At 31.5% G+C, this 21,487-nt stretch overlaps 1 long non-coding RNA gene across 1 annotated transcript; it reads right to left on the reverse strand.

Annotated features, from left to right (window-relative positions):
- Window positions 1-1,426: 1,426 nt before the first annotated feature.
- On the reverse strand, window positions 1,427-2,010 carry LOC141675264 (uncharacterized). The gene is made up of 2 exons (XR_012555965.1): window positions 1,876-2,010; window positions 1,427-1,671 (listed from the first exon to the last, which is right to left on the reverse strand). It is a non-coding gene; the product is annotated as an uncharacterized LOC141675264 (long non-coding RNA).
- Window positions 2,011-21,487: the final 19,477 nt, after the last annotated feature.

The raw sequence follows: 21,487 nt of genomic DNA on the forward strand, positions 1-21,487 counted from the left end.
AAATTGAAATATCAATATAGTGTTAAACACCCGTAAGAAATACAAGTGAGACTACTTGTTAACTTTTATAATAGCAAACTAAAATAATTTATATTTTTCTAAAAGTTTTGTGTTATCATTGAAATATATAGATCTTAATATCCGTATGGTTGAATTATTTATATATATTTTTAAAAAAATTGAAACATCAATACCGCACTAAACAGTAGTTAGAAGTACTACTCAAACTATTGGTTGATTATTAAAATAACAAGCAAAAGCAATTTATTTTTTCTAAAACTTTTATCACATCACCAAAATATATATATCTTGGTTGGATCATTGATAGTATTTTTTTTAAAAATCAAAACCTCAATATAGGATTAAACACTATAAGAAATAATGGTGAGACTACTTATTAACTGTTAAAATAGCAAATTAGATAAAAAAAAATTAAAACTTTTGTGATATCATTAAATTATATAGATCATAACATGCGTACGGTTGGATTATTCATATATATTTTAAAAAAAATTAAAACATTAATATGTGACTAAACACTAGTTATAAGTAATATTCAAACTACTAGTTGATTGTTAAAATAACAAAGAAAATCAATTTATTTTGTTTCTAAAAAATTTTTCATAACCAAAATATATAGATCCAAACATTCGTATGTTTGGATCATTCATAAATACTTTAAAAAAATTAAAATATCAATAAAGGATTAGACACTAGTAATAAATAACGATCAAACTACTAGTTGACTATTAAAATAGAAAAACAAATAAATTTCTTTTTTTAACATTTTGTCATATCACAAAAATATATATTTAAATTAAGAGTGTATGTGAAAAATCAATCTAGCATAGGCAACCCCTACTATACAGTTGCACAAGGCGTAAATGGTGTTGCATAAAGTAATAGGCAACAGGAAGGGGTTGCGAATGTGGACGTGGCCGTAGACCCCTATTGCAATACATTTTACAACACTTGTAAGTATTGTATTACGCTGATTTTGCAACAGTGGAGGCAAATATTGCAACAACAATTAGTGTTACATAAGGCATGACGGGACATTACACTGGGTCCTACGTGGCAAGTGACATTTCAGATGCCATGTCAGCAACAGGGGGTCCACATAACCACGTCAGCATGCCACGTTTCCATGACACGTTAGCATGGGTCCCATCCTGCCACGTCAGTTGTGGGCCTACCATCTATTGCAATACTGAATTTATAATATGCAACACCATTTTTCGCTATATGCAACAATAATTTCATTGATTTGCAATGCCTTTTTTAATTACAACACCATTTTCTATGCACACTGCAACACCATATGAAGTCAAACGCAACACTTGAAAAATAAAATTTTGGACATAATTGTTTTGTTTTTATATAATACCTACCATAAGTGGCATCCAACAAGTCCCAACAAACATCGTACAAAAATAAACCTAACAAGCATTTAACAAGCTTTAAACATACAAAACTTGTGTAAGTCAGGCACATACACCCAGTTCTAATTAAAAAGATGAAAAGTACATAAAATCTTTTTTGAAACAACATAATATATGTAGCATATGATACACAACAAAGTCTCTAAGAAGTTGGTTCGCCTTGAGTGATTGGAATACCATTTTCCTCTTGATCACCGGAAAACGTGGTACATGCGTCTTCAATATTATCCTAGATTTTTATTAGCAACCATATAAAGTTCAGTGGATAATTGGAGTAAAATTTTTTGGGAAGAAAACAAGAAATTGTAAACTAAATCGAGGAAGTTAGCTTGTAACCTTACTACATATACATATGCCTACTGTAAAATTATTTAAGATTTTTTCTAACAAAAATTAATCTCAATTAAATGTAAACAAATATTAATGTTTATACCTACTCGCACTCTGCCTTGATGAAGTCAAGCAAATCCATCCTTGCAACAACATCTAGGTCAAGTGTAACCTCGTCTAACAAAAGAATGTGGGCAAGCATAGGTTTAGATAATAATAAATCAAACTTCTACCGTATAACTTCAATACACGTCTTCCCTGCAAAACATTAAAATGCATCAGGTGAGTAGGTGTCAATACTTTTGAGACACACTTAAATGAAACTTTAAGATGTTCTTTCCCCTGTTAGTAAATAGTATAAATATATCAAACGGGCTCAAATTATACCCTAAATTAGTGAGTGGCATTACAACATATTCCAAGAATGACCCTTGCAGATAGTTATTACATGAAAAGTATGCAGGTCAGGCATGACAAGGTCCTTAACAGTGCAGAAAAGGTACTGACAAATTATGCCCTTTCTATGAGCCCCTGAAATACTTACTATTGTGTATGTAAAGCCTCATAACCTCGAATCCACGGCTAGAAAGCCCTTCCTCTGAAATAAAGATGCTATTTGTCAGATCCTTATCAAAGTATTTCACAATATATTAGCAACATAGAGACATGAATGGTTTTAGTGCACACACAAGTGCAAGATAGATGCGCGGCTCTCACTTTAAATATATATATTTTTAATTGTAAAGAATCATCAGTCATGGATAGAGAAGCGAGGTTTACATGGATTTATAAAACTTTAGGATTCCCTACCACATTTTTTACATATTATACAGGTAATATTCCGGTTGAATATCAATTTAATGTACACTAAATATTTGATTAGATAATATCACTTTCCTTTATGTTGCATATGAGAAAAAAGCTTAATACATAGCACGGTTGTTTTATCACTTCCAAAACTAATACAATTTTCTCCTTTTATGGGCTTTATATAACTTATACACCACGGCATTGGTATATAAGTTATTGCTTTTGTCGTTGGGATGTCCCTTATCATGCACTATTGTACTTATCTAACAAAATCTCCATTGACCTGTGAAAGAATGCTGACATCCTCCATATTCCCAGAATAAAAGTGAAAAGAACATGAAATTTCAGATTCTACATAGTTAGGACACTTGCTCTATATAGTGCCTGAATAGGACACGTATTATTATCATACTCAAGCCACAAGAACATAATCCAAGCTACCGTATGAGAGTAAGTGATCTTTAAAATTAAAACCCCCCATATTTTATTAAAAATGACTAAATGAGAAAGCACCACTAGATATAATACTAGCATCAAAACCAAGTAGTATAGCCATGTAAGACTTCAATAAATAGATGAATTAGATTTATAGTGCTTTTACATCAGTTTTATACAAGCATAACATAAAACACAATAGTAAAGGCACATACCAATCTCACTGCTAGCTTTTGTAGATGTAGGATACAACACCATGCAATTTCTGTGTCCAGTATGTGGGAGCTCTTAAGCTAAAACCTTACCAATTGCTGAAAGAATAATATTTTGAATTTAAATCACCTTCTAGCTTCTGGAAGCTATCAAATTCATAGAATGTATGGTTTTTCCAAGAATATACCTTCTGAAGGAGCAAATGCAATGTCAAGTATCTGTTTTGAGGTGTGTGCCACGTTATCAAATATGCTTACTGTACCAGCTCCTACAACACATATCTTAACATTTGGGGTACCAGCAGCACTATAAATCAAAAACCAAATCACATCAGTATGGAAAAACCGTCTAGAACTTTAGCTTTTACTAACTTGACATCACTGACTAACTGTAAAATCTTACTTCCAAGTTTCAAGAAAGACTAGACCGGCTTTAGGAGAAATTATAACAATCCAGTCAAAATTTACCATAAGCTATGGCAGTCATTGAACTCAATAAAGACGAGTGGTTTGTCGAAATTTAACAAGTAATTTTAAAAAGAAGAAAACAGTGATGATGACCAACAAATACCTCATAAATACAAAGTAAAAAACATTACACCAAAACTGTGATTCTTAGTTTCATTATATAAAAAGTATTCAACAATACTACCTGAACATATCATTAAGGGTAAACAACTTGAAGCATATAATAATTCTATCAATCTTTACCAAGATAAAAACCACGTATCATCCAGTTGAACATATATAAATTCCATGAGCAAGGCTAAATTTTGCATTTGCTATTCATAAGATAGAGGTCACGAGAAACATACCTCTTCCTCATGAGTTTCCAGTTGTATACATACAAAAAGTAACTCGCAAAGATAATCCAAAACCCACAGACTAAAGAGATGAAACATACTAACCCAAAAGCCTAGAATCAAATAAATCTAAATTAGTAAACTCTAATTTACATAAATCAAATGTACAAAGTGAAATCAAAACCCCTTGTAATTAGAGATTTGTTACCCATACTAAAGAATTAACGAGAACTTCATTTTCTATGAAAGAAGAAGAGAGAAATAAGAATATAAGAGAAGAGAGAGATGAAAGTAGGAGAAAAAGATGCCAATTAGAGAAAAGGAGAGAGATGAGAAAAGATAAGAATCATGGGCGGACGGGTTAACGATCCAACCTAAACCTAATTGTTTAAAATGCAGTCCAGAACTCAAGGCCCAACCTAAAATGGGCTAGAAGCCTATATCTATACAAAGTCCACCTTGAACCATGTTTAAGGCCCAGCCCAACTACAATTACAATATATATTTAATACATATATTTTAAAATTAATATTAAAATATTATCGATTTATTTCTTATTTAACCTTCCGAAAAATCCCCATTTCTATAAATCGTAAATCGGTTGGTCAACCGATTTAGTCCGATTTCTGATTTCTATAACCACGATAAAAATTAATAATTTATTTATTAATTTTGTAAAAATGTAATAATTAATTTTATAACAGCTTGTTTGTTTTTTTGTAAAGATATTTAGTTTAATATAATATATTTCACAATTTTTTATAATACTTTATTATTTAAAAAAGTAATTGTTCATTTCCAATATATTATAAAAGAAGTATAATATATAATTAGTTTAATTGTTGTACGATTTCACAAAAAATGTCTGTAAAATTCAAAAAACAATTCCATATCAGTAAAATAAATTGCTTTTAACATCTGTATGGTTGGATCGTCAAAATTTATATCTTTTAAGAAATCGAACCTTTATTCAGGACAATAGTATAGTTTAGGGGTTATTCTAGTTTTCCGAATTTGATATAAAATCTATTTTTTTTTAAAAGTATCCATCTCTAAAATTTGTAGGTAACATCATTCATATGGTTGGATCGTCGAATAAGAATTTTAAAAATATAGAATCACCACTCGGGACAAGACTGGGTAACAAGAACCCGTGTTGACAGTAATTTGACTATTATAAAAACACACGATGTAAAATCTAATTTTTTAAAAAATTATTATAAATCTCTAAACTTAGTAGGTAACATCATCCGTACGGTTGGATTGTTCAACAAGAATTTTAAAGAAATAGAATCATTACTCGGGACAAGAATTGGTTATATGAACCTGTGTTAACCGTAATTTTACTATTAAAAAAACACACGATGTAAAATCTAATTTTTTTTAAAAAATTTAGACATCTCTAAAATTAGTAGGTATCATCATAAGTATGGTTGGATCGTTGAACAAAATTTTTTAAAAAATAGAATCATCACTCGGGACAAGACTTGGTTATAGGAACCCGTGTTGACCGTAATTTGACTATTATAAAAACACATGCTATAAAATCTAAATTTTTAAAAAAAAATTTAGACATCTCTCAATTTGGTAGGTATCATCATCCGTATGGTTGAATTATTGAACACAAATTTAAAAAAATAGAATCACCACCCGGAACAAGATTACGTAATAGGAACCCGTGTGTACCGTCGTTTGACTATTATAAAAGCACGTGATATAGAATTTATTTTTTTATAAAATAATTACGCATCTCTAAGACTAGTAGGAAACAATATCTGTACGGTTAGATCAATTAAAAATTATTTATTAAAAATTAGAACACGAATATAACAAATAAATTTTAAGAATAGTACAATAACTAAGGCAACACTAAATAACCTATTTCAACACCAGAAAGCAAATGCAAAGCCTGAAGTGCCACGTCAGCTGCCACGTTAGCAACTGGGCCCCACTTGTTCCACTGGTGCCATGTCAGCATGCTGATATGGCATGCTACGTCAGCATGCCACATCACTAGTTGGTCCCACATATGGGGCCCAAAACGCTAACGTGGCATGACACGTTAGCTTGCCACGTCATTAACTATGGGTCCGAAACATGCCACCTCATATTTATTTTCCATGTCAACATTTATTAAATAAAAAAATATCTAATGTAACGCTATGACCTCTATTATTGCATGTTATGCAACACTAACAGTTATTAGCAACGATAGCTTCAATATACTCTAACGCTTTCTCCACTGTGTTGCAATAAACTGAAAATTTTGTAGATAATGCAACGCTTTTTGGGCAACGCTGGATCAAAACTGTTGCCTATGTGCACTTATAGCGTAGTGTAAATTTGACCAAAATTAGTCAAATTTAACTGTTAAATTCGACCAAGAATGGTAGAATTTACCCGTGTTTTATTTTCAACTAAATATGGTTGAAAATAGTAAATTTGACCATTATTGGTCAAATTTAGCACATTTCAGAATTGCCATTTGTCACGCTTCTATTGGCTGATAAGAGCATCTCCAATAGAGGTTGCTAACAAAGTTGCCAAACCATGACAAATCATTAAATATATTTTTTTTTAATTTTCTCTCACATACATGTCACTCTTGGCAACATTTATTGAAATTTTGCTCCAATTGTTAAGCAACTTGAAAGGTTGCACATGTGGTCCCTCTATATTAATTTTATATTTAGTTCAATATAAAAGTGGATTGAGTAATATACAATTTAAGTGTTTTTTATGACTTTTTGCTAATTTATGAAGTTGCCAAGGGGTTGCCAAATTTTGGCAATCTTGGTAAGCAACCTTTTGGCAACCTCCCAGTTCCAATAGGTAGACAACCAAGGGTGCGATGCCACATAAGCTTGGCAACCCCTATTGGAGATGCTCTAAGAAAGCACATGGATTGTCAACTTGAATTAATCTTGATCATTCATTTATTTCTCAATCCTTTCATCCCAACCATTCAATTTCCACCCTCATCTCTTTCTCTTTATATTCATCATTCAATTTCACTCCCTTATAAAAAATTACACACATACTTAATCTTACTCTCTAACTACATAAACACTCATCCATATTTCGTATATTCCATATAATATACATACACACACACACACATCTCTCATACTAAATCTCATCTAATTATATTTCTCCAAATGGTGAATTAATTTAAACCAATTCTGGTGAATTCATTCGATTCACGCCAATTCCGGCGAGTTTACCATTTCACAACTTTTAGATAATGAATCACACAGAGGGGAGGGGGTGAATGTGTTTTTCTGATTTTACGTTTTTCTTGAAACTTAATTGTTGAACAAAGTATATTAAATCTTGTATAGAAAAGTGTTCATGCAGAATCTAAACATGCTGAAAATAAAGAACACAGATCTTCAAAACTCACTTAATTTTTATTTTAAAAATTAAGACTGTTTTGCTAGAAAATTTCTAAGCTCTTTGATATTAAAGAGCTCTGCTTTTTCTTGAGAGTGATACAAGAATTTTCTCTCAATTGTTACATCTAACTAGAGGACTAGTGTTAACTTTTTAACTCAGTTAACTGCTAGTTTACACAGTGGATAATAAACATGCTATTAGCTTTTCTAAACTGTCACTTGTCATTTTTATTTATAGAAAAGCAAATCATCCATTTCTGGCTTAGCATATCTTTAACATCTCGTGTTTACTGCAATCTCCAACTTGTCAATCCAGCTGCTGGGTTATTTGTTGATTCTTTATCTTGGATATTGAACTAATCTGCAATTCTGTACTTTGAGACTGTACCTCAAGATCTCCAGTTTGAATTAATGGAACACTTAGCATCTCGATAAGTACATAGGCTTATCGAGATCTCTAGAACTCCATATTGAGTTTGGCTTGTAGAGGTCTTCAGCTTGTCGAGATCTCTAGTCTTCACATCTTTACTTTGACTTATCGATAACTCAGAGTTCTCTACTGAATGTAGACTTGTCGATAACTCTAAGTTTTCTAGTGAAGGAATGACTTGTCGATATCTTCCCGAGTTCTCTAATAGCTTTCCTGACATCTCCATTCTGAATTAATTCATTTCTTCTATCCCGGTGGATATTGCTCATCCGCGGAGTAGTGATTGTAACCCGAAGGATGTGCCTAACAGCAGTCATCCGTCGACTAGCAAAACTACTATTCCGATTTATGTTCCTCATCCGTTGGTACTCTTTGAAACTTGAATAATGTCTCGATAAGCCATTCTAGAGTTCTTAAATGACTTCTCTATAACATTAAATCCGTGACTTGTAGAGATCTTGATTTAGGGTATTTTTCTCCAAACAGATTTATTCAACTCCATGCTTCTTAAAAATTCATCTGAGGCATGATCTTCTTGATCTTCTTCCAGATAGAATCCTAGGGCTTGATACTGTTTTAGGAAAAAGACTCCAGTCTGCTCCTTTGCATTTTTACAGACTTTAAGTGTTACAAGTACAAAATACAAATTTAGATAACAATACAACTCACTCAGGGTTGACAAATTATCTTAGTCTTATTAAAGTACATGCATGTCTTTTACAACAATCTCCCCCAATTTGTGAGAAGAATGCTTAACACAAATTCATGCCTATTAACAAGACTATCCCCAAGTTTAAAACTGATGGAGGATAAAATTGAAATATAAAGCTTGATAGAATTACAGTTTGTTTAATATAAGATTCACTAGGTTCCATAATTATAAGAGTGAGGTAAAAATAATTTTTACATCTACTTCTTCTCTAAGTTTGTCCTTCAAGTGATCAAGAATTTCAAGTTCTTCTATGATGAGTGTTCCACTTAAAGCTTCCATAAGTTTTTACCTTTTTCCCTTACGATAACCTTGGTCCAGATACTCTAAGATGAATCTTGAGAATCCACCAACTTTGATGTTTGGAAGCCTACCATCTTTAGAAATTATGCTCATTCCTTTTGCTTTCAACTCTTCTAATCTTTTTTATAAACATATCTACTTTTCCATCATGTCTCCTTCTTCTTTCTTCAGCTTTATCCTTATCTATTTTTTTTATTTCCTCCCTTTCAATCAACCATTCAGCCAAAGATGATCTCTAAGTCCTTGTGACAGTGTCCTTGCCTTTTAATAAACTTAACACTCTCTTAATTTCTGCAGGAGTCAAAGAATCCATTAACTTTTTGTCTAGAATAGTGAATGTACCATCCTTAAAATAAACTCTAACTTTCAGTGACTTCCACTTCCTTTGCAGGCTTGACTTTCTTAGGCTTTCTCCCAACAGATTTGAGCTTAAATTTTAGTGAAGGTTTGGTTAAAGGTAGGATTGTCATTTTCTTGAGATTTGTGTGGCTTGAGGTGATTGCAATTTTTAGGAAGGAGTTGGTAGTTTGTCTATAAAGAAATTTTGGCTTGTCTGTTTGGGAAGGTTTGATGTTAGAGATAGTTAATGTTATGGGTTGAGCTAAGGTTTGAGATGGTTGTATTTGGATTTTTAGGGTTGTTCGAGTTCCTGAATCATCATGAGGTTTTCTGCTCTTTCTCTCCCCTCCTCTCTTCTTCTCTTCATCATTCTGGTCATCCTCCTTCTTCTTCTCTCCACCCTTGCTACCAGATGGTTTACTAGACTGACTCGGATTTCAGTCAGAAGGATCCTGATCACTCTTCTTGTGCTCCTCATCATTCAAGTCATCATTGTTAAACTGAGTTTTGGGCAGGTTGACTTCTGTATTATCCATATATCTCCTTAGTATCTCTATAATTTCCATATCATCATGGTTTTTGTTTTCCTTAGCTTTTAAGCTAGTTCCAAGAATCATGATAAGCTTCTCATTTCTCGTGACACATTGTTTAGGGATATTGAAAATTCTGAATTGTTTGGTGGTTGGAAAGATGTATGTTATTCCCTTGTTTGGCTATAGATATGCTTCAGGAAAGGCAGCTACATGAGCATCTTTCACTGCAGTTAATAGCTTGGTATCTTCACGAGTTATAGTTCTAACTTTGCTGATAAAGATATCTAACTCAAATGCCCTCCTTAAGGTAAGGCAATTGAGGGACACCTGCATACATCTGTCTATCCCCGAGTTATTTGCATTAACCACTATCCTATCTTCCAGAAAGTTATCCTTATTGACCTTGATCACCTTATTAAATTAATTGTCTTATCCAGGGCCTTTTTATATGTGAAGTGATTGTTGTTGAGAGAAGCTTTTAAGGTATTGAGTAGTTCTTCAAACTCTCTGCTCAAACTAGGTCCTTCAACAGACCTAATAAGTCTCATCTTGTCAAGATCAAATTATTTAGCTTTCTTTCGAGCTCCCTTAACTTGATGTTGAGATGACCTTGATTGTGCCAACCTAGCCTCTATTTCCCCCTTAGTCTTGTTAGCAGGCATGAGAAGGGGAGTAGGGATTTCAGGCCTTACTTGTTCAGGCAGAGATGGTAGTGGTATGTTGAGTTTACCTATAATGGCTCCCAAAGCTATAGAATTCTGCATTTGAAGATGCTTATGGGAATCCACCAGAGTTTGGATATCTGTTTGTTGGCTCTTGACAAGAGATGTCAAAGCCTCTACTTAAGCAGTGAGAGAGGAGTTGGAGTCTTGCAATGTTGTGACTTGACCCTGTAGAGACTGAATTTGCATATTTGTTGAAGTGGTTCCGAGCTGATAAGAGCTGCTAGATGTGCCAAAGTGTTCTTCTATAGCCTCTTTGATCCCTTCCATTAGCAAAGCTGAGGGATTAAATCTACTCTGGTGAAGTTGATCTAGCTGGACCTTGGTCTCATTTGAGTGGGTAATTTGATTCTGGATCACTTCATGGAGATTGATGAAGGATATTTTGAGGTTTTTGACTTTCTTTTCAACAGAGGCAAGTTCCATCCTAGCCATTTTCTCAGAAAAATGGTTGAATTTAGAAGAGATCTTCTCTAGAGATGGTATGATCATGTCCATTTCACTACAAGAAATATTGAATCAGACAATGATTTTCCACCGTTGTCTAAAAGATGGATTTTTCATTATCTATCCGGGGGCGGTGTGTTTGGCACTCATACAATGGTTACGCACCATTGTAACAAATACATCACACAACTGAATATAAAGCCTTTGTCTCTTTTTATTCACACAACGCATATGATCCTTTATAATATTCTACAAACAACAGTTTTTTAGCCATTGTAACATTTTACAGGCATAATAGTTAAAAATAGTGTTATGAGAATTGACTCCTACAATGGTTTATGTATTTATTTCATCTAGTTATACAATGGTTTTTATTAAGAAACAAATGTATGAGATACTTTACGCAACAATTTTTTATTTTTTGGGTATTGTGTTTTAGCTATGCTCACAACAGCTTTATGCAATGGTGTAAAAGATTTAAATCATTGCAAATAATATCAAAAGACAATAGTTTTTTTTGAAAAAACTATGTGCACCGAGACATACAACGGTTTTCATCATTTTTAATGTGGCTTTCACACAATTGTTTATAAAATTAATCTCATTATTTAAATTAAACCAGTTTTCAAATAAAATGGTATTATAATAATTCAATTATTATTTCACAATTGAAATTGAATTTACAATACAAAGGTTCTCTACAAGAATTACAATTATAACTTAAAATCTATTTATACTAATGCTCGTTAATGTACACATTTTAATCAGCTCGGCTATTGAAAATATCAAGTCCCAATTCTGTTGGATCAGTGGCTTGCAAGTCAAGCTGGATGCCGTCGAATTCCCTCTTAAATCTGTCTTTACAGCTTGCGTAAATCATTTTGCTCCTTACCTTGGACACCTTTGTAACCATATACAGATCATAAATAAATGAACTTAAAGGAATGGAATGCAAATAAAGCAAATTTAAGACCTTGCATTTTGTACTTACCATTCAATGAAGAAAATTCTGCTCTTGTGCCAATTCTCTATGGTCATAAAATCATAGTCATAAATTGCATAACGACACTTATCTTCAGGAAGGCTAGCTTCATAAACATATATTGAATGTAAAAGCTCATGTACTCAATACAAGAAAAGTATAAAACGGGTTCAAAGAGCAATTACTTGCCGAAAAGGTACATATGAAGGTAAATACGACACTCTATGCCTTTTTCTACTATCCCTAAAATAGAACCAACCTTTGACATTGATGATCATTGATAAAATGCTAATTCTTTATAATATAAGCAGAGCATACATATATTAGTTTAGTAAATTAGTATCAATTTCTCAGTATATTCCTGTCACCACTCCAAGAATCATTTACATCACCACTTCCTGGAGATATTGGCTCCCTTCCTCTCCTGCTAAAGGCAGAGCATTTATCCCTCATACACATTTCTGAACAAACAAAAGACTTTTTTGTAATTATAAAAAGAATACTGAATTATAGTGTTTATATTATAGACAGATAGGTGAGAAGCAAACCTTGTTTATTACTGTCAATTTCACAATCATTATCTTCAGAAGTAAGAATTAAATACTACTATATCACAAGGTAAATCACCTGTGTTGCCATAAGCATGTGTATATAACTTATCCATAATGATTGTTTACATTGCTCAAGGAGAGAGGAAAACCCAGAGAGAACGAAACATAAAATTACCAGCAAAGGATATTTTTTCTTATTGCCTAAATCACTTGCTCTATCACGAAGATGAGTGAGCCGCAGCAATTTTGATTCAAGCCACTGGATCATAAACATTATACATCTTTAGTATTAAAATGAAGTGCAGTTATGTATAATGCATTAAAAGAACAAAACTAATAAAGATAACTGCTCCAAGACCACAGCCCTTGATCTGCACAAGGCGGTTCTGAATCCAGTCGGTTTTAAGAAGAACATAACATTCCTAGTATATGTAGCATAGGAAGAACAAATTTTATAAAATAGCATACATATGTCCATTATCTAGCAACAATCTACAAAACCTGTGTAGATATATCTACTATATAATTCAATTATGTTTCCTGACATGGCAATCTAGATACTAAAAGCCGTTCATAACAGGAAAATTGTTTTTGCTAAATCATTTGCTATCAAGTTAATAACATGCTTGCTTCTCTGAAATTATTAGATTACAAACGAAAATACTTGTGGAAAAAGAATTAAGAAAGTATGGAAACTAGGTAAGAGTCACAAATAATATATGCTAGTATTCTTAAAAAAACTAGCAGAAGTATGAAGCTGATCAATTTGAAATGTTTCATATTTTCAAGTTATTGAGCTTGGAAATGGAGAAGGAAATCAAGGTCACACAGAAAATAATCATCACAGTATATGTCGGACTCAAAGTATGAAGCTGTACCATTGAATTATCTATAATAGCCAGAAAATCTGTCCCTCTCCAATTTCATCTGGAAGTCATAAATTAATTTGAGCTTTACTACATGTGCCTCGTGGAAGAAGAGAAACAGCTCCTCCCTCAGCATTTGAGTACTTCTTGTATATGAGCTTTCAGCTTATTCTCTGCTGCACCTGAGTGGAACCTAACCGGTTCTTTAGCACATTCCATATGTTTAACAACTACAAAATTAACACACATATATAAGTATCTTTCACTCAAAATTATGGCTGAAGAACACTATGGAATTTAGACAGAGGAGTTTTTTGTATAAAATAGAGGACCATCAATTTTAAAAATCTCCAATTAGTTAAACCAAAACCCACAAATAATCAGAACAAAACTCCAAATAAAGCATATATATTTACCAATTCATTCAGACGCCCATTTTGAAGCCCAAATTACCTGCAAAATCAGCCAAAATTAGTAATTTCCATTTAGCCGGAGCCCCAGATCGGAGCCATAGACATGGCCAGGGGAGAGAAATAATTCCGGAGACCTGAAACACCAAAAATTCAAGCTTTCATAGAGAGAGGGGGAGAGAGAGAAAGAGAGCATCCATAGAGAAAAGCCATATGTACAAAGAGAAGTAGTATTGAGTAATTTTGTTTTGGGGGGAAAATGATCGCCCAACAATTCACCACAGAAGCCGTAAAGGCCTAAATCATTGTGCTTCAACTAAAGAAGACGAGGTCTAGATTGGAACTAAAAGTGGGAAATATTTTATCAGATTTAGAAGTAAAGGGGAAAACAAAATTTTGTGAAGGAGAAAATGATTGAGTAACCTAGAGAAAGAAAATATTAGTAAGACATTATTAAAAAATTAAATTTTAAATAGTTTTTTATTAAAAAATGAGTATAAATTATATTTGTATAAATTATTTAACTAAGAATAAAATCAAAGTGAGTATAAATTTCGAATTTTTTATTTATTTTTATAATGATTAGTGCCAAAATATTTTAATATTTGAATAGTTGAAGAGACACCTATTAAAAAAATTATTTTATCAATCATCCATCAATTTCGTGTTGTTTAGTAGTATATATATTAGTTTTTTCTATTTATATCATGCAAGATGAATTTGAAATTTTTTAATATTTTTTTTATATGACTAAAATTAATATATCCTAACATTCGTATGGTTGGATTGTCGAAAAAATCATTTTAAAAATTAATCTTGTAAATCGGGAATGAGTCTCATTGTCGGGAGTGGTACTTTTACTAGATTTTTCTAATCCTCATATGCAAGATGAATTTCAAATTTGTTGATAATTTTTTCGTATGATTAAAATTGATATCTCTTAACATCCGTACGGTTGGATCGTCGAAAAAATCATTTTAAAAATTAATCTTGTAAATCGGGAACGAGTCTCGTTTTCGGCTGTGGTACTTTTACTCGATTTTTGTAATCCTAACATGCAAGATGAATTTCAAACATGTGTTTGATAATGTGAGTTTTTACATGCCAATCACTTCTCTTGTAGCAAATTTTGAAAGCGTACGGTAACGATTCAAGTCCCATTCAAGTCTTTGGGATTGTCAAGAAATTTGATGTCAATAGACAATGGTTTGAACTAAAAAGACTTGTTTGTACAAGTTCTTACAATGGATTTTCGCCCAAACCATTGTCTTATATTTTGTCAAAAAGGTTGATGCCATGACACAATGCTTTCCTAAAAAAAGGCTTATTTGTACACTTTCGTACAATGGTTAATATTTAAAACTGTTGTCTTATATTTTAGAAAATCATTCTTTCAAATTTTAAACCCCTATATCGAATTAAATTAAGAAAAAATGAAATATTCAAATGGATCAACATTAAATGGCTTGTTTCACTTTTCTTTACTTATACGGTGTCTCTATGTAATACTGTAAACTTAACAAGTCCCGAATCTTTCATATGTATAGTTATCGACTATATTTCGAAAGTAATGACGGGATCTACGTACGTATATGATTAGGATACAACATATTACAACGCAAAAATATAAGTTATTTATTTCGTATAACCTTAGTGATATTTAAACATGTGTTTGATAATGTGATTTATACATGCCAATCAATTCTCTTGTAGCATATTTTGAAAGCGTACTGTAACGATTCAAGTCCCGTGTAAAGTCTTTCGGATTGTCAAGAAATTTGATGTCAATAGACAATGGTTTGAACTAAAAAGACTTGTTTGTACAAGTTCTTACAATGGATTTTCGCCCAAATCGTTGTCTTATATTTTATCAAAAAGGTTGATATCATGACATAATGGTTTCCTAAAAAAAGGCTTGTTTGTACACTTTCGTACAATGGTTTAATTTTAAAACTGTTGTCTTATATTTTAGAAAATCATTCTTCCAAATTTTAAACCCCTATATAGAATAAATTAAGAAAAAATGAAATATTCAAATGGATCGACATTAAATGGCTCGTTTCACTTTTCTTTGCTCATACGGTGTCTCTATGTAATATTGTAAACTTAACAAGTCCCGAATCTTTCATATATATATTCATCGATTATATTTCGAAAGTAATGACGGGATCTACATACGTATATGATTATGATACAATATATTATAACGAAAAAATATAAGTTATTTATTTCATATAACCTTAGTGATATTTAAACATGTGTTTGATAATGTGAGTTTTTACATGCCAATCACTTCTCTTGTAGCACATTTTGAAAGCGTACGGTAACGATTCAAGTCCCATTCAAGTCTTTGGGATTGTCAAGAAATTTGATGTCAATAGACAATGGTTTGAACTAAAAAGACTTGTTTGTACAGGTTCTTACAATGGATTTTTGCCCAAACCATTGTCTTATATTTTGTCAAAAAGGTTGATGTCATGACACAATGGTTTCCTAAAAAAAAGCTTATTTGTACACTTTCGTACAATGGTTTAATTTTAAAACTGTTGTCTTATATTTTAGAAAATCATTCTTTCAAATTTTTAACCCCTATATCGAATTAAATTAAGAAAAAATGAAATATTCAAATGGATCAACATTAAATGGCTAGTTGCACTTTTCTTTACTCATACGGTGTCTCTATATAATATTGTAAACTTAACAAGTCCTGAATCTTTCATATGTATAGTTATCAACTATATTTCGAATGTAATGACGGGATCTACGTACGTATATGATTACGATACAAAATATTATAACGAAAAAATATAAGTTATTTATTTCATATAACCTTAGTGATATTTAAACATGTGTTTGATACTGTGAGTTTTTACATGCCAATCACTTCTCTTGTAGCACATTTTGAAAGCGTACGGTAACGATTCAAGTCCCATTCAAGTCTTTGTGATTGTCAAGAAATTTGAAGTCAATAGACAATGGTTTGAACTAAAAAGACTTGCTTGTACAGGTTCTTACAATGGATTTTTGCCCAAAACGTTATCTTATATTTTGTCAAAAAAATTGATGTCATGACACAATGGTTTTCTAAAAAAAGGTTTGTTTGTACACTTTCGTATAATGGTTTAATTTTAAAACTGTTGTCTTATATTTTAGAAAATCATTCTTCCAAATTTTAAACCCCTATATCGAATTAAATTAAGAAAAAATGAAATATTCAAATGGATCAACATTAAATGGCTTGTTTCACTTTTCTTTACTTATACGGTGTCTCTATGTAATACTGTAAACTTAACAAGTCCCGAATCTTTCATATGTATAGTTATCGACTATATTTCGAAAGTAATGACGGGATCTACGTACGTATATGATTAGGATACAACATATTACAATGCAAAAATATAAGTTATTTATTTCGTATAACCTTAGTGATATTTAAACATGTGTTTGATAATGTGATTTATACATGCCAATCAATTCTCTTGTAGCACATTTTGAAAGCGTACTGTAACGATTCAAGTCCCGTGTAAAGTCTTTCGGATTGTCAAGAAATTTGATGTCAATAGACAATGGTTTGAACTAAAAAGACTTGTTTGTACAGGTTCTTACAATGGATTTTCGCCCAAATCGTTGTCTTATATTTTATCAAAAAGGTTGATATCATGACACAATGGTTTCCTAAAAAAAGGCTTGTTTGTACACTTTCGTACAATGGTTTAATTTTAAAACTGTTGTCTTATATTTTAGAAAATCATTCTTCCAAATTTTAAACCCCTATATAGAATTAAATTAAGAAAAAATGAAATATTCAAAAGGATCGACATTAAATGGCTCGTTTCACTTTTCTTTGCTCATACGGTGTCTCTATGTAATATTGTAAACTTAACAAGTCCCGAATCTTTCATATATATAGTCATCGACTATATTTCGAAAGTAATGACGGGATCTACATACGTATATGATTATGATACAATATATTATAACGAAAAAATATAAGTTATTTATTTCATATAACCTTAGTGATATTTAAATATGTGTTTGATACTGTGAGTTTTTACATGCCAATCACTTCTCTTGTAGCACATTTTGAAAGCGTACGGTAACGATTCAAGTCCCATTCAAGTCTTTGTGATTGTCAAGAAATTTGAAGTCAATAGACAATGGTTTGAACTAAAAAGACTTGCTTGTACAGGTTCTTACAATGGATTTTTGCCCAAAACGTTATCTTATATTTTGTCAAAAAAATTGATGTCATGACACAATGGTTTTCTAAAAAAAGGTTTGTTTGTACACTTTCGTATAATGGTTTAATTTTAAAACTGTTGTCTTATATTTTAGAAAATCATTCTTCCAAATTTTAAACCCCTATATCGAATTAAATTAAGAAAAAATGAAATATTCAAATGGATCAACATTAAATGGCTTGTTTCACTTTTCTTTACTTATACGGTGTCTCTATGTAATACTGTAAACTTAACAAGTCCCGAATCTTTCATATGTATAGTTATCGACTATATTTCGAAAGTAATGACGGGATCTACGTACGTATATGATTAGGATACAACATATTACAACGCAAAAATATAAGTTATTTATTTCGTATAACCTTAGTGATATTTAAACATGTGTTTGATAATGTGATTTATACATGCCAATCAATTCTCTTGTAGCACATTTTGAAAGCGTACTGTAACGATTCAAGTCCCGTGTAAAGTCTTTCGGATTGTCAAGAAATTTGATGTCAATAGACAATGGTTTGAACTAAAAAGACTTGTTTGTACAGGTTCTTACAATGGATTTTCGCCCAAATTGTTGTCTTATATTTTATCAAAAAGGTTGATATCATGACACAATGGTTTCCTAAAAAAAGGCTTGTTTGTACACTTTCGTACAATGGTTTAATTTTAAAACTGTTGTCTTATATTTTAGAAAATCATTCTTCCAAATTTTAAACCCCTATATAGAATTAAATTAAGAAAAAATGAAATATTCAAATGGATCGACATTAAATGGCTCGTTTCACTTTTCTTTGCTCATACGGTGTCTCTATGTAATATTGTAAACTTAACAAGTCCCGAATCTTTCATATATATAGTCATCGACTATATTTCGAAAGTAATGACGGGATCTACATACGTATATGATTATGATACAATATATTATAACGAAAAAATATAAGTTATTTATTTCATATAACCTTAGCGATATTTAAACATGTGTTTGATAATGTGAGTTTTTACATGCCAATCACTTCTCTTGTAGGACATTTTGAAAGCGTACGGTAATGATTCAAGTCCCATTCAAGTCTTTGGGATTGTCAAGAAATTTGATGTCAATAGACAATGGTTTGAACTAAAAAGACTTGTTTGTACAGGTTCTTACAATGGATTTTCGCCCAAACCATTGTCTTATATTTTGTCAAAAAGGTTGATGTCATGACACAATGGTTTCCTAAAAAAAAGCTTGTTTGTACACTTTCGTACAATGGTTTAATTTTAAAACTGTTGTCTTATATTTTAGAAAATCATTCTTTCAAATTTTTAACCCCTATATCAAATTAAATTAAGAAAAAATGAAATATTCAAATGGATCAACATTAAATGGCTAGTTGCACTTTTCTTTACTCATACGGTGTCTCTATATAATATTGTAAACTTAACAAGTCCTGAATCTTTCATATGTATAGTTATCAACTATATTTCAAAAGTAATAACGGTATCTACGTACGTATATGATTACGATACAACATATTATAACGAAAAAATATAAGTTATTTATTTCGTATAACCTTAGTGATATTTAAACATGTGTTTGATACTGTGAGTTTTTACATGCCAATCACTTCTCTTGTAGCACATTTTGAAAGCGTACGGTAACGATTCAAGTCCCATTCAAGTCTTTGTGATTGTCAAGAAATTTGAAGTCAATAGACAATGGTTTGAACTAAAAAGACTTGCTTGTACAGGTTCTTACAATGGATTTTTGCCCAAAACGTTGTCTTATATTTTGTCGAAAAAATTGATGTCATGACACAATGGTTTTCTAAAAAAAGGTTTGTTTGTACACTTTCGTATAATGGTTTAATTTTAAAACTGTTGTCTTATATTTTAGAAAATCATTCTTCCAAATTTTAAACCCCTATATCGAATTAAATTAAGAAAAAATGAAATATTCAAATGGATCGACATTAAATGGCTAGTTTCACTTTTCTTTACTCATACGGTGTCTCTATGTAATATTGTAAACTTAACAAGTCCCGAATCTTTCATATGTATAGTTATCGACTATATTTCGAAAGTAATGACGGGATCTACGTACGTATATGATTACGATACAACATATTATAATGAAAAATATAAGTTATTTATTTCGTATAACCTTTATGATATTTAAACATGTGTTTCATAATGTGAGTTTTTACATGCCAATCACTTCTCATGTAGCACATTTTGAAAGCGTACGGTAACGATTCAAGTCCCATTCAAGTATTTGGGATTGTCAAGAAATTTGATATCAATAGACAATGGTTTGAACTAAAAAGACTTGTTTGTACAGGTTCTTACAATGGATTTTCGCCCAAACCGTTGTCTTATATTTTGTCAAAAAGATTGATGTCATTACACAATGGTAACCTAAAAAAAGGCTTATTTGTACACTTTCGTATAATGGTTTAATTTTAAAACTGTTGTCTTATATTTTAGAAAATCATTCTTCCAAACCTAAATCACCTTCAAAAAAATTTCAATTTTTTTTTAAAAAATTCAGGCGGGAATCTAAATAAAATAGAGGGGGAAACGAAAATTTTAAGTTTTTATAAATCAACGGCTAAGAATAGTCTATTCATAATCTAACGATAAAGAAATTGTGACTTTTTTAGTTTTATATAAATAAAAAATTTTATTAAAAATAATTTAGAAATAAACATAATTAGTTTAAATTGAGACATAAATTCAGACAACGGTTTTGGTGAGCTCTGTTGTGTGATAAAATGCATACACCGTTTATTAGCGGAAACCATTGTCAGATGTGTGATGAATTAGTTTCCCTAGAATTAATCATTCAGAATCTTTGTCTGAAGTATCTATGTGAAGGATTTTTTTAAAAAAAACTCTCAGGTAATCAGATAATGGTTTTACAAGAAAATTGTTGTCACCTATATTCTAATGGAGGTGATTCAGACAACAGGTAATACACTATTATGTGACACTCATTTACTCAACAGAGGTGATAAACAATTGTCTACATGTTTTGCTTCTAACAATGGTTTTTCAGCACCATTGTCTAAAATACATGAACAGATGTGTTTTGAGCCACCGTTGTCTAACTTGCACAACAGTCATGACAATTAGTTGTCTAAATTCAAAGTGAGCATAATGGTTTATTATGACCTAAAAACAACTTGTGTAAGAGAAGTCACACAATAAGCTGAACTATAACCATTGTCTCATTGGAGCACACTGGTACCATGTAGACAACACTTTGGAAAAAGTTTAATCACGATTGTGTGAAGGGAAGTCGCACGATGCTTTTCAGTCAACGAATCGTTCACCGTTGTCTGATGATTTGGGACAACAGTTTTTTGATCAACCATTGTGTAAGTAGTGTTGTCTGATTCAGTTTCTGGTGTAGTGTTTTCTCATTCACCAGTTTCCTGATTCTATCTTCATGGCCAGTGATTTTGATTTGAAGAGCCTTACCCAACAGATGAAATATTTCGAGCTGAGCTTTGTATACATCTGTAATGGCATTATAGACAGCTTCTGGACTCAAG

The sequence above is a fragment of the Apium graveolens genome, chromosome 7 (assembly GCF_009905375.1).
Source record: "Apium graveolens cultivar Ventura chromosome 7, ASM990537v1, whole genome shotgun sequence".
NCBI classification, from domain to species: Eukaryota; Viridiplantae; Streptophyta; class Magnoliopsida; order Apiales; family Apiaceae; genus Apium; species Apium graveolens.